At 46.5% G+C, this 11,289-nt stretch overlaps 1 protein-coding gene across 3 annotated transcripts in view; it reads right to left on the reverse strand.

Moving 5' to 3' along the window:
- Positions 1-7,871, reverse strand: part of OTUD7A (OTU deubiquitinase 7A) — a 137,770-nt gene extending 129,899 nt beyond the window's left edge. For all 3 annotated transcript variants that reach the window (XM_081838818.1, XM_081838817.1, XM_081838816.1), the window contains exon 1: positions 7,684-7,871. The gene's annotated coding sequence lies outside the window, so the exon portion shown is untranslated. The remainder of the gene's footprint in view (positions 1-7,683) is intronic.
- Between the last annotated feature and the right edge of the window lie 3,418 nt (positions 7,872-11,289).

Consider the following 11,289-nt stretch of genomic DNA (forward strand, 5'->3'; position numbering starts at 1 on the left):
ACACACAATATAACTTATTTTTAAAAATTCTTATACTATATACTTGCAACTCCATCACTAAACATTTGCACTGGATAAACCATCTACAACTACACATATTTTGTGATGTGCTACCATAACTGTGGGTAACAGACCTAGGAAGAGCCCTGACCAACCAGGTACCTATTGGAAGCTTACGCGTAGGATGCCGTGGCATTCTGCCCACTTGTGAGTCCTACTTGAGTATACAAGTGGTATACAGAGGCATACGACCTCCAATAGTGGAGAGAGGACATATTCAGCATAGCTAGTAGAATCATAGAATGGTAGAGTTGCAAGGGACCCCAGTGCAGGAATCTCAGCTAAAGCCTCCATGACACAGGGCCATCCAAACTTTGCTTTAAAACCTCCAGTGAAGGAGAGCGCACAAACTCCCAAGGGAGTCCATTCCACTGTCGAACAGCTCTTACTGTCAGAAAGTTCTTTCTGATGTTTGGTCAGAATCTCCTGTCTTATAACTTGAAGCAGAAGACAAGCTTGTTCCCTCTTCCATGTGACAGCCCTTCAGATATATGAGGATGGCTATTGTATCTCCTCTCAGTCTCCTTTTTTCCAGGCTAAACATACCCCGTTCCTTCAAGTGCTCCTCAGAAGGCTTGGTTTCCAGACCCTTGATCCTGTTGGTCACCCTCCTCTGCACACGTTCCAATTTGTCTATATTCTTCTTGTCCATATTCTTCTTAAACTGTGGTCTGACCAAGGAGGAATGGAGCAGTACTAATACTTCCCTTGATTGTAGTTCTTGATAGCCGTATTTATTATTTGATTATTTATTCTATGTATTAAATTTATATCCCACTATTCCCCCCAAAAGGATTCCAGAGTAGCAAACACACAAGCAGCAAAACAAAACATCTTAAAGAAACTAAAAACAATTCCAATACAGATGCATACTGGAAAAGATCTCCCATTACAGTGGTACCTCAGGTTACATACACTTCAGGTTACATACGCTTCAGGTTACAGACTCCACTAACCCAGAAATATTACCTCGGGTTAAGAACTTTGCTTCAGGATGAGAACAGAAATCACACGGTGGCGGCAGCAGGAGGCCCCATTAGCTAAAGTGGTGCTTCAGGTTAAGAACAGTTTCAGGTTAAGAACAGACCTCCAGAAGGAATTAGTACGTAACCAGAGGTACCACTGTATAAGGCTTGTTGAAAGAGGAAGGCCTTCAGCAGGTGCTGAAAAGACAACGAAGGCAGCACCTATCTAATACAGTGGTGCCCCGCAAGACGAATGCCTTGGAAGACGAAAAACTCGCTAGACGAAAGTTTTCCGTTTTTTGAGGTGCTTCGCAAGACGAATTTCCCTATGGGCTTGCTTCGCAAGACGAAAACGTTTAGCAACTTTGTTTCCTTTTTTGTAAAACCGTTAAAACCAAGGGTGCATTGCTTGAAGAGGTGCAGTTGCGACTTGACTTCGAGGAGCAACTGATAGCACGCGGTTTGGTAGCCTTTTTTCAGGTTTTTGAGGACTTTGGTGATTTTTGAAGCTTTTCCAAAACTTCTTTTGCATCCATTTGGTAAGTTAAACATTTAAAACTTTTTTGTGGTTTCTGGATTTTGGGTTGGGGTGTTTGGAATTCAAGGACTTGGTGTTTGGGGGGGGGGGTTGCAAGAATCTGGGAGCTTGTGTGTGTGTTGTTGTTGTTTTTTTGAATTTTTATGATTTTTTGTGACCATTGGGCCATGTTGTTCTTTTTTTAAAAAAAATTCTGGGTTTGAATTTCTGTGTGGTGGGTGGCTGGGGGAACAGTTGGGGAGGGGTTTGCAAGAATCTGGGAGCTTGTGGGTTTGTTTTTTTTTTTTGAATTTTTATGATTTTCTGTGACCATTGGGCCATGTTGTTTTTTTTAAAAAAAATCTGGGTTTGAATTTCTGTGTGGTGGGCGGCTGGGGGAACAGTTGGGGAGGGGTTTGCAAGAATCTGGGAGCTTGTGGGTTTTTTTTAATTTTTATGATTTTCTGTGACCATTGGGCCATGTTTTTTTTTTTTTAAAAAGAATTCTGGGTTTGAATTTCTGTGTGGTGGGTGGCTGGGGGAACAGTTGGGGAGGGGTTTGCAAGAATCTGGGAGCTTGTGGGGGGTTTTTTGAATTTTTATGATTTTCTGTGACCATTGGGCCATGTTGTTTTTTTTTAAAAAAAATCTGGGTTTGAATTTCTGTGTGGTGGGTGGCTGGGGGAACAGTTGGGGAGGGGTTTGCAAGAATCTGGGAGCTTGTGGGGTTTTTTTTTTTTGAATTTTTATGATTTTCTGTGACCATTGGGCCATGTTGTTTTTTTTAAAAAAAATCTGGGTTTGAATTTCTGTGTGGTGGGTGGCTGGGGGAACAGTTGGGGAGGGGTTTGCAAGAATCTGGGAGCTTGTGCAGTTTTTTTTTTTTTTTGAATTTTTATGATTTTCTGTGACCATTGGGCCATGTTTTTTTTAAAAAAAAATTCTGGGTTTGAATTTCTGTGTGGTGGGTGGCTGGGGGAACAGCAGCATGCAAACCAACATTCCTTACTTGCTTGTCTTCCAACAATCCTTGAATTAACACTGTGGTTTGTTAGCGGACAAACCATGAATGCTGCTTCACACTTAGCAAGCCAGTCTCTGATTTCCTTCTCGGTGGGCTGAAATGGAACAGGGGAGCAAAGCATGGTCTTGTTCAAATTAAAACAGAGTTTAATTAAGCTGTGGTGTGGTTCAATATGACATGACCAATATCTCAATCTAAAAAGCCTTTCAGGGAGGTGCTGAAAAGGCGGAAGAAGCAGCAGACCATGGACAGGTTCTTCAGCAAGAAGCAAAGAGTGGAAGAGGAACCTTCTTCGAGTGGTCCCCCAGAGTCTTAGAAAATGTACTGTACACTTTGTTGATTTTTAAATGTTTTTCTGTCATGTTTAGAAACTTAATTTATTGTTCCTTCAATTTTTGAAATGCTCTTTTCACAATATGTGTGACTTTAAAGAGCAGTTAATAAACTCTTTTTGTACCAAATTTGGCTTTGTTTGGACTTTTTTTGACCATAGGAACGCATTAATTGAATTTCAATGCATTCCTATGGGATTTCGTGCTTCGCAAGACGAAAAATTCGCTAGACGAAAAAACTCGCAGAACGAATTAATTTCATCTTGCGAGGCACCACTGTATTTAACAGGAGGGAACTCCAAAGGGGAAGTTATAGAGCACTAAAGACTTGATTCCTATATTGTGCACAAGGGACCTCCTGAGAAGATGGCATTTGCAAGAGACCCTGATCCTCCATTAATTTGTCTAAAGCCATCCAAGTTGGTGACCATCACTAAATCACGTGGCAGCAAATTACACAAACTATGTACTGTGTGAAGAAGTACTTTATTTTCTTCTTCTTTGGATGGCCCTGTGTTCTAGTGTGATGAGAGAAAGAGAAAAACCTTCTCTATATCCATTTCTCCACACCAGGAATAATCTTATGCACCTCCTTTATGTCTCCTTTTACTTCCCTGTTCTCTAAACCAAATGTTATCACATATCCTCATAGGAGAGTTGCTCCCAGTTCATGATAATTCTTGTTACCCTCTTCAGAAACTTTTCCAGTTCTACAATATCCTTTATGAGGTGAGGTAACCAGAACTATGTTCTGTATTTGAAATGTGGCTGTATAACAGGATTGTGATAAGAAAAGGAATATACTGCTTTCCTAATTATGCCTAACAGGGAATTCAGAGCTGGGTCAACATCATGATTGAGCTATCCATTATGACCTCAAGCTCTTGTTCCTCTTCATTCGCCATGGGCATATATGCCAAATTAGCTACTTTGTCCCACTGTGCATCACTTTACATTTGCTTACACTGAATTTCATTTGCCATTTTACTGCTGGGCCTCTACACAATCCCTTTTTGCATTAACCACTCTGAACAATTTTGTATCAGCAGCAAGCTTGGTTATCTTGTTGCTTACCCTAACTCTAGGTCATTTATGCACGTTAAAAACCATAGGTCCCAATATCAGTCTTTGAAGGATTCCATTTTCAACATTTCTCCATTGGGAGAACTTTCCATTGAGTTCTACTCTCTGCTTCTCCTTTTATCCCACGACTGCTAAGCTTACACAGGAGTCTGGTGAGGTACTTCAGTCTTAGGATCAGCCTCCAAATAGAAAAGAAGCCTGTGAGGTCATTATTGGTCCCATTTCACCATTCAGAAAAGCACTAGGGATGGAATATTTATTGCTGGAGTGGAAGGTAAGCCCAGCTTTCTTATACTATAATTTATCCACTCAAGTCTGGCTGAAGAGGGACTGGAAGAGAGATCTTTCCATCACTAGATAATGAAAGGACATATGGAAAGGAATGCTCTCTCCTATTCAAACCTCCCAAGGATCTGTTGGAGAGTGCCAGCCAGTGTTCACAATTAGCTGGGCATGTTTTGCAACTGCCGTGGGTCCAACTGCAACCTGGAGATACCTGGATGCCAGGTTGGCAATGGACATCTCCACCTGGCTGGCCCCTCTTCTTTCTTAAGCAGAAGAGCTTATTTATTGCATTTATATCCCACCTTTTCCTCCAAGGAATACATAGTTCTCTTCCCTCCTCAGTTAATCTCTACAACGACCCTGTGAGGTAGGTTAAGAAGTTGTGACTGGCCCAGTGAGCTTCATGACTGAGTGGAGATTTGAAGCCTGATCTCCCAGGTCCAACACTCTAATCACACTGGCTTCTGCTATGGGGCAGCTCTATAAATTAAGTAGATAAATAAATATGGGGAAAGCAAAATGTCACTTAGAGAAGCATCTGAAATATTTTCCTTGAAGCTTGAATTTGTTTTATTTGGGATTGTTTTATTTGATTTTTAATGTGTTGGTATAGAAATGAAATGAAAAATAATTGTAACAATAAGGCTCATTGTGGGGGGAAATGGCACCTTCTTCTGTGGCAACCGTAACCTAGGTTTATGGTGCCATTTGGCAATTACCTTACATATTTGAGTTTCTAACACTGGCCACAGCTCCAGACTCCTTCCATATGAAAGCTTAAATGTTATAAACAGAGACACAAAGAGCTAAGAGGGGGTGTTATGCGACTATACTTTCTATGAAATACAACTGTAATTTCTAATGGACTCTGCTTGCTTCATAACAATTATCACTGCAGACCATTAAATCCATATCAATAACTGAAAATGTGTCATTTAAAACAAAAACAAAATTATTAATGTAATATCTGAGAAAATGTTTATCTCTACCACAGTTTGAAAGTTTATTTCATACCACCAGATTGAAAAATGAAGATACAACAACTTCCTTCTGTCTGACACCCAGACATGCTGGTGAGAATCAGTCCTATTGGTCTAACGAAAACAAATACAAATGATAAAATACAGATTTCCCCTCAACTTATTTTCTTAGGCTGCAATCCGACAACCTACCTCAGAGTAAGCACCACCGAATTCAATGGGATGTACATGCTCCTTAAAACAAATACCTGTAACATATAAAAGCCTTCTGACAGACTGAATTAAATGCCTCCATTGCAACTCAGTGTATCTCCTTCTTGGCCCAAATATCCTAGCTATAGGACAGATACATGAATATTGTCTGACATAAACAGCAGAAGTACAATCATAAAGCACTCCTACACATTTACTCAGAAGCAAGTCTCAATGAGTTTAATGGAGCTTACTCTGAAGTAAGCAGGTACAGGATTATAGGCATGATGTGCATGACACGAATAGACAGCACTGCAAATAAAGAACAAGACAAAACAGAAACACACATATTACACTTAGAGATACATACAGTGGTACCTTGGGTTACATATGCTTCAGGTTACAGACACTTCAGGTTACAGACTCCGCTAACCCAGAAATAGTACCTCGGGTTAAAAACTTTGCTTCAGGATGAGAACAGAAATTGTGCGGTGGCAGCAGGAGGCCCCATTAGCTAAAGTGGTGCTTCAGGTTAAGAACAGTTTCAGGTTAAGAATGGACCTCCGGAACGAATTAAGTACTTAACCCGAGGTACCACTGTACTTCCATTACAGTGCAAAATACTTATGCATGTGGAGGTCAAATTCTGATCTCATTACTAAAAAAATATTAAGGAACAATATGATCAATTTGCACTGAAAATAATTTAAAAAATCAAAAGAGCAAGTAACATTTTTTCTCATCTGCTATATTTTTAGACTCAAGAATAATAAGATTTCTTGTTCCTCTTCATAATACCCCTGTTTTAACAGAGTGGGAAATGAGCCCGAGAGGCACCTTGACACCCAGTAATGAGCCAGGACCCAATTCGTATCCTCCAGGAAAAAAGCCAAACAACTATATTCACTGGCCTACCAGAAGCATCTCACAAGGGTCAAGAGAGAGAAAAAGAATTGAGAGTCCTCTACACTGCACAATTGCCCACCATACCTTATGTGGAATCTGGCCTTTTGCTAGAGAGACGTTATCTATACATTAACAAATATTAGACATGAATAATTCTAGATTGAGTGCAAAACAAGCAAACATTTAAGTACCAGTTTATTTAAGAGTTAAATAAAATTTCAAGATATGAAAACAAACGAGTTCTCATATAGAATGGACCTACTTTTTTCATATTGCTAGGGTGAAAGAATGCTAGCCTCTGTCAACAGCTAACTGGTTAAAACCAATCATGTCTTCAGTTGTTTCATGCAGAACTACCCAGACCATTCCAAATATCCATTCCATAATTTAAGCATTCTGAAATACCTTTTTTAAGACACATATTCATTTTCTTCTAATTTATTGGCTATTTGCATTTAATTGTATGCCACAGGCCCAGGTTAAGTGTTGCTAATTACTGCACTGTTGTGGGGGAGGGGGGGAGAAAGAAGAGGCTGATGAAGACACAAGAGTTTGTTACCAGATGACATCATCGGCCCTGGCCAAATCTGAAGGGTCAAGTGACAACATCTTTTCCCACACTCTGTTGCCAGAGTACCACTGAAGACCAAAGAGCCCAGTACCATTTCTGTAGCAAACAGGACCATATTCTTTTTCTGTGAAGCCACATATCCTCTTGGCATGTGGTGGGAAGCTACGGCACAGGCTACCACCCCAGCCTTCGGCTTCAGGAGGGTCTCCATAGAAACATCTACAGGTGTGACATTTCTGCAGTGATCCAGTGGCACTTTCAAAGAAATCAGAATCATGCCAAAGCACACATGCACACAAAACCCAAAACCCAGTTTCCCTCTTAGCTGCTGTTGCAGATGCATCACGTTCGACAGGCACATGATAGCTCATTGCACTCTGTTCCCCTGTTCGTAACTGTCAGATGCTTATTCACTCTGATCCTTGCCAGGTCGTCTTTTGCAGGCAGCAGAGGGAGGCAGAGGAAGAGAACAGTACACAGCCCATGTGCCTATGTGGACCCACACATATCGGCACCAGCGCAACGGATGTACAGGCAACTAGCAGCAGGGTGGCCTAGCAGCCTTTCTTTTCATGGTCTCCTCTTTGCCAGTGGGGGCCCATCACCTCCACTATACGGAGGGTGTTCTCAAATGCTGGGGAGCCATGATCAGTCCAGCAACCTACTAGATACACCCCCCCCCCAAACACACACCTTGGTACATCACCCATTTATTTGCTTGCTGAAAAACCAAGCAGGGTCCAGCAGACTCTGGCTCTTTTCCCTTACCTGCTCCTCCTCGAGCCAAGCTCCAGCATCCCGGCTCAGGAAGGCATTTCCGAGCAGCTGCGAGAGGCGGGCGGGGGGGGGGGGGAGAGAGGGAGAGAGAGAGAGAGACGGAGCTTCTGCAATGCAGACACTGCCTTCTTCCCCTCGCCAACCCGCCCGGCTTCTCTCTCCGCTGCCCCCTCTCTCTCTCTCTCTCTCAAATCAAGGCGAGGCGAGCGAGGAGCAGAGGAAGGGAGCGGCGGCCGCGAAGGAGACCCCCCCGCCCGCCCGCCCGCCCGCCGCCCGCCGCCCTCCCGCTCGGGGCCCGCGCTCGCCTCCCCCGCCGGGCGGCTGCAGCTGCCGCCTCCTCCTCCTCCTGCTGCTGCTGCTGCTGGGCTCGGCCGCGAAGGCAGGCAGGCCGGCAGGCCGGCGGGGGCGACCCGGGAGGCTGCGCCCGAGGGGAGGAGACGCGCCGCCGCCCAGTCCCCTGCCTCCCGCCCGAGGGCAGAAGCCGAGCAGGCGCGCCTCCTCACCTGCCGCTGGCCGGCCGGCCGGGCTCGACCCGTCACCACCAGGCTGCCGCCGCCGGCGCCTCCGCCCAGCCCGCGACGCCGCCGCCTCCGCCAGCCCCCGCCGCCGCCGCCGCCGCTGCCGTCCCCATGAAGTCGCCGCCGCCGCCGCCGCCGCCGCCGCCGCGGCGCACCAGCCAGGCCCGGCCCACCCGAGGTGATGGGGCGGCGGGCTCCTCCTTCGGCGGCGCCAGGCGGCAGACCCAAACTGCAAGACTGATTACTCGAGGCGGCCTCCACACACACAAGAGGGGGAAAGTCCATGGAAAGGGCAGCCATGTCATGTCATGTCATGTCAAGTGTCCACAGATAAAATAGGGGGAAAGCTTTAAAAAAAGAAAATGGAAAAGGCAACCATTAAAATGTAATTATAGCAAGGTTACCACATTTTTTTCAATGAATCCAGGGTCACTTTAATTATTAAATAAATACTACACATTTGGGACGTTGATGCTGCCGCGATGGCAGTGGCAGAGGGGTGGCCGCCACCTTGACCTCAACTGCCACATTTCCCCTTCCTCCGAGCTTCTATCTCATTTCTCCATGAGCCTGAGCAGCCCCTGAGTTGTTGGTTCTTCGGTGGTGGTGGTGGGGAAGCGGTGTGCCGTGGGTCAGGCATGGAAGGCGGAGAAGGAGGGCCGAGAGCGGCAGCAGTGGTGAGGCTTGGGCAGTGTGATGCCTCCCTTCCCAATCAGAGCAGCCCCAATCCCACTCCTACTTGCATGCAAGCCAGTGGCTTAGCGTGGGGGGTGCAGGGGGGGCCGGCCACACCGGGTGCAACATCTGGGGGGCGCGCTCGCCGCCTCCAGAGTCGCTGAAGTGCCTCGGGCGCAGGCTGTAGCAGAGCCCCATGTCTCACGGAACCGACGAGCTGTGCGCACATCCGGGCTGAAGGCGTCCGGCAGGCAGCGGCTCTCGGCACTCGCCGCGGTCCCCATGCGTCAGGGCCGCGCCAGGCAGCCCCTCCTCACAGCCCCGCCGCCGCCGCTGCTGCTGCAGCTGCTGGGCCATGTTGCATTTTCCTCGCCTCTCTGCCCTCCTCCTCCTCTGGGCAAGCGGCATCGTCATTTGGGCGGCAGCGCCAGCGGCAACTCGCCTCAGATCACCTGACACGGACCCGCCACCACCGCCGCCGCCGTGGCTACCTTACCGTAAATACCCCAGCCCAGGCAGCAGCAAGAAGAAGCTGGCAGCGGCAGCAGGTTAGGGGTTAGGGGCGTAAATTACTTGCCTTGCCCCGGGTTAGGGGGCACAAATTACTTGCCTTGCCCCGGGTTAGGGGGCGCAAATTACTTGCCTTGCCCCGGGTGCTGACAACCCACGCTACGCTGCTGATGCAAGCAGGTGGGGACAGGGATCCCTCAGCTGGGAAGGGAGGCTTCCCGTTGCCTGAGAGATCCCTGCCCCCTCCTGCTTGCACGCAAGTAGGAATTGGGAGGCTGCTCCAATAGGCAGCGTGAAGCCTCCCTTCACAGCTTAGTTTCTGGGGTCAGGGAAGGTGGAGGCAGCCCAGAAGCTGCACCTGAGAGCCCCTCCACCACCATCACATGGGGACTTCCAAGCAGCTCCTGAAGCCAGCCAGAGACAACTGCTCCAGGCTGCTGAGACTGCCGCTGCTGCATTTCCCAGGGACATTAGATGAAATCCAGGGACGTTCCAGGGATGAAATTTGTCCAGGGACTTATTCGCAAATTCAGGGACTGTCCCCAGGAAATGGGGACGTCTGGTAAACCTAAATTATAGCTCCTTGGTGAAAAAAAGAGGGATGTAAATGTAAAAGATTAATTCAGCAACATTGCACATGGCAATGGCAAAAACAACAAGGGAGCTTGACGGTTTCACCTGAATGTAGAAACTCACTTGCGGTGATGTTGCCAACAGTCCCTCTCCCCCAGGAGGCAGGGATGGCTATTAGCGTGGATGGCTTTAAAGGAGGATTAGTTAAATTCATGGAGGAGGAGAGGGCTATCAAGGGATACCTGCCATGATGGCTCTGCTCAGCCTCCACAGTCAGAGGCAGCCATGCTTCTGAATATCAGTTGCTGGAAACCACAGGAGGGGAGAAGGTTCTTGTGCATGAATCCTGCTTGATGGTTTCCCACAGGTTATCTGGTTGGCCATTGGGAGAACTGGATGCATGCTTGCTGGTGGTGTCAGAAACCCAGGGTTTATGGCACAAAACAAGGGGAAAAAACCATTTGGCAGAGGTTTGGAGGAGATACAACAATGCTGACTACAAACTCTGAGTATGGGTGGCACTTTGCGCCATACTGCATTGGTGGCATTGGCAGTCGTGCACTGTCTGAGCAGGAATTTGAACTTTGATCTTTCAGATTCCATTGTGGAGTGTCACTCCTGAAAGGTAGGAATGTTGGAGAGTGAACATTTGAAAGAAGAGAAAGGGGTTTGATGGTTCACTGTACTCTTAAGCTGCCTCCCGTTCACTTTAGCAAGGTTTGGACAGGAGAACATCCCAGGGGACTGTGCCCCATGAGTGTAAATTGTTTGTTTCCAAGTTGGCCCCCATAAATGGTGCCACAAATCCACCCCCTAAATCCAACTCACACAATCTCATGATAGGGCTATTGCTGGCAGCACACAAATTTTCTGCACACTGCCCCAGTTCTAACAGTTTTCAATGCCATGGTAAAAATTGTCCACATGCATTTACTCATCTGGCAGACAGAGCGTCTTCCAGTGCTCTTCAAATTGTATGTTCATTTGTGTAATCTGAATAGATGCAGAGGAAGTCCTAAAAGTGGCTGTGTGAATAAGCAAAATGGGAAAGAAAGAAACAGAACAAGGGGTGCCATTTAGGAAGAGTAGGGGGAACCTCCCCTCAAAAATGTTTTAGACCAGCTGTGATTGTTTCTCAGGAGCATCTATATCTCTGCTCAAGTCAATCATGCTCCCTAACTGTTATAAACATTGGAGGGGCTTGTGAACTACCTACGTATGAATGCCAAAGGCATGAATCCTTTTATTTAAAAACAAACAAGCAGAGGGGAGGGGGAGGCTGCTGTGTGACCTGTGTTGATAATGAGATATTAAAATGCAA

Source organism: Podarcis erhardii, assembly GCF_964252035.2.
Source record: "Podarcis erhardii genome assembly, chromosome: 14".
Classification (NCBI taxonomy): Eukaryota; Metazoa; Chordata; class Lepidosauria; order Squamata; family Lacertidae; genus Podarcis; species Podarcis erhardii.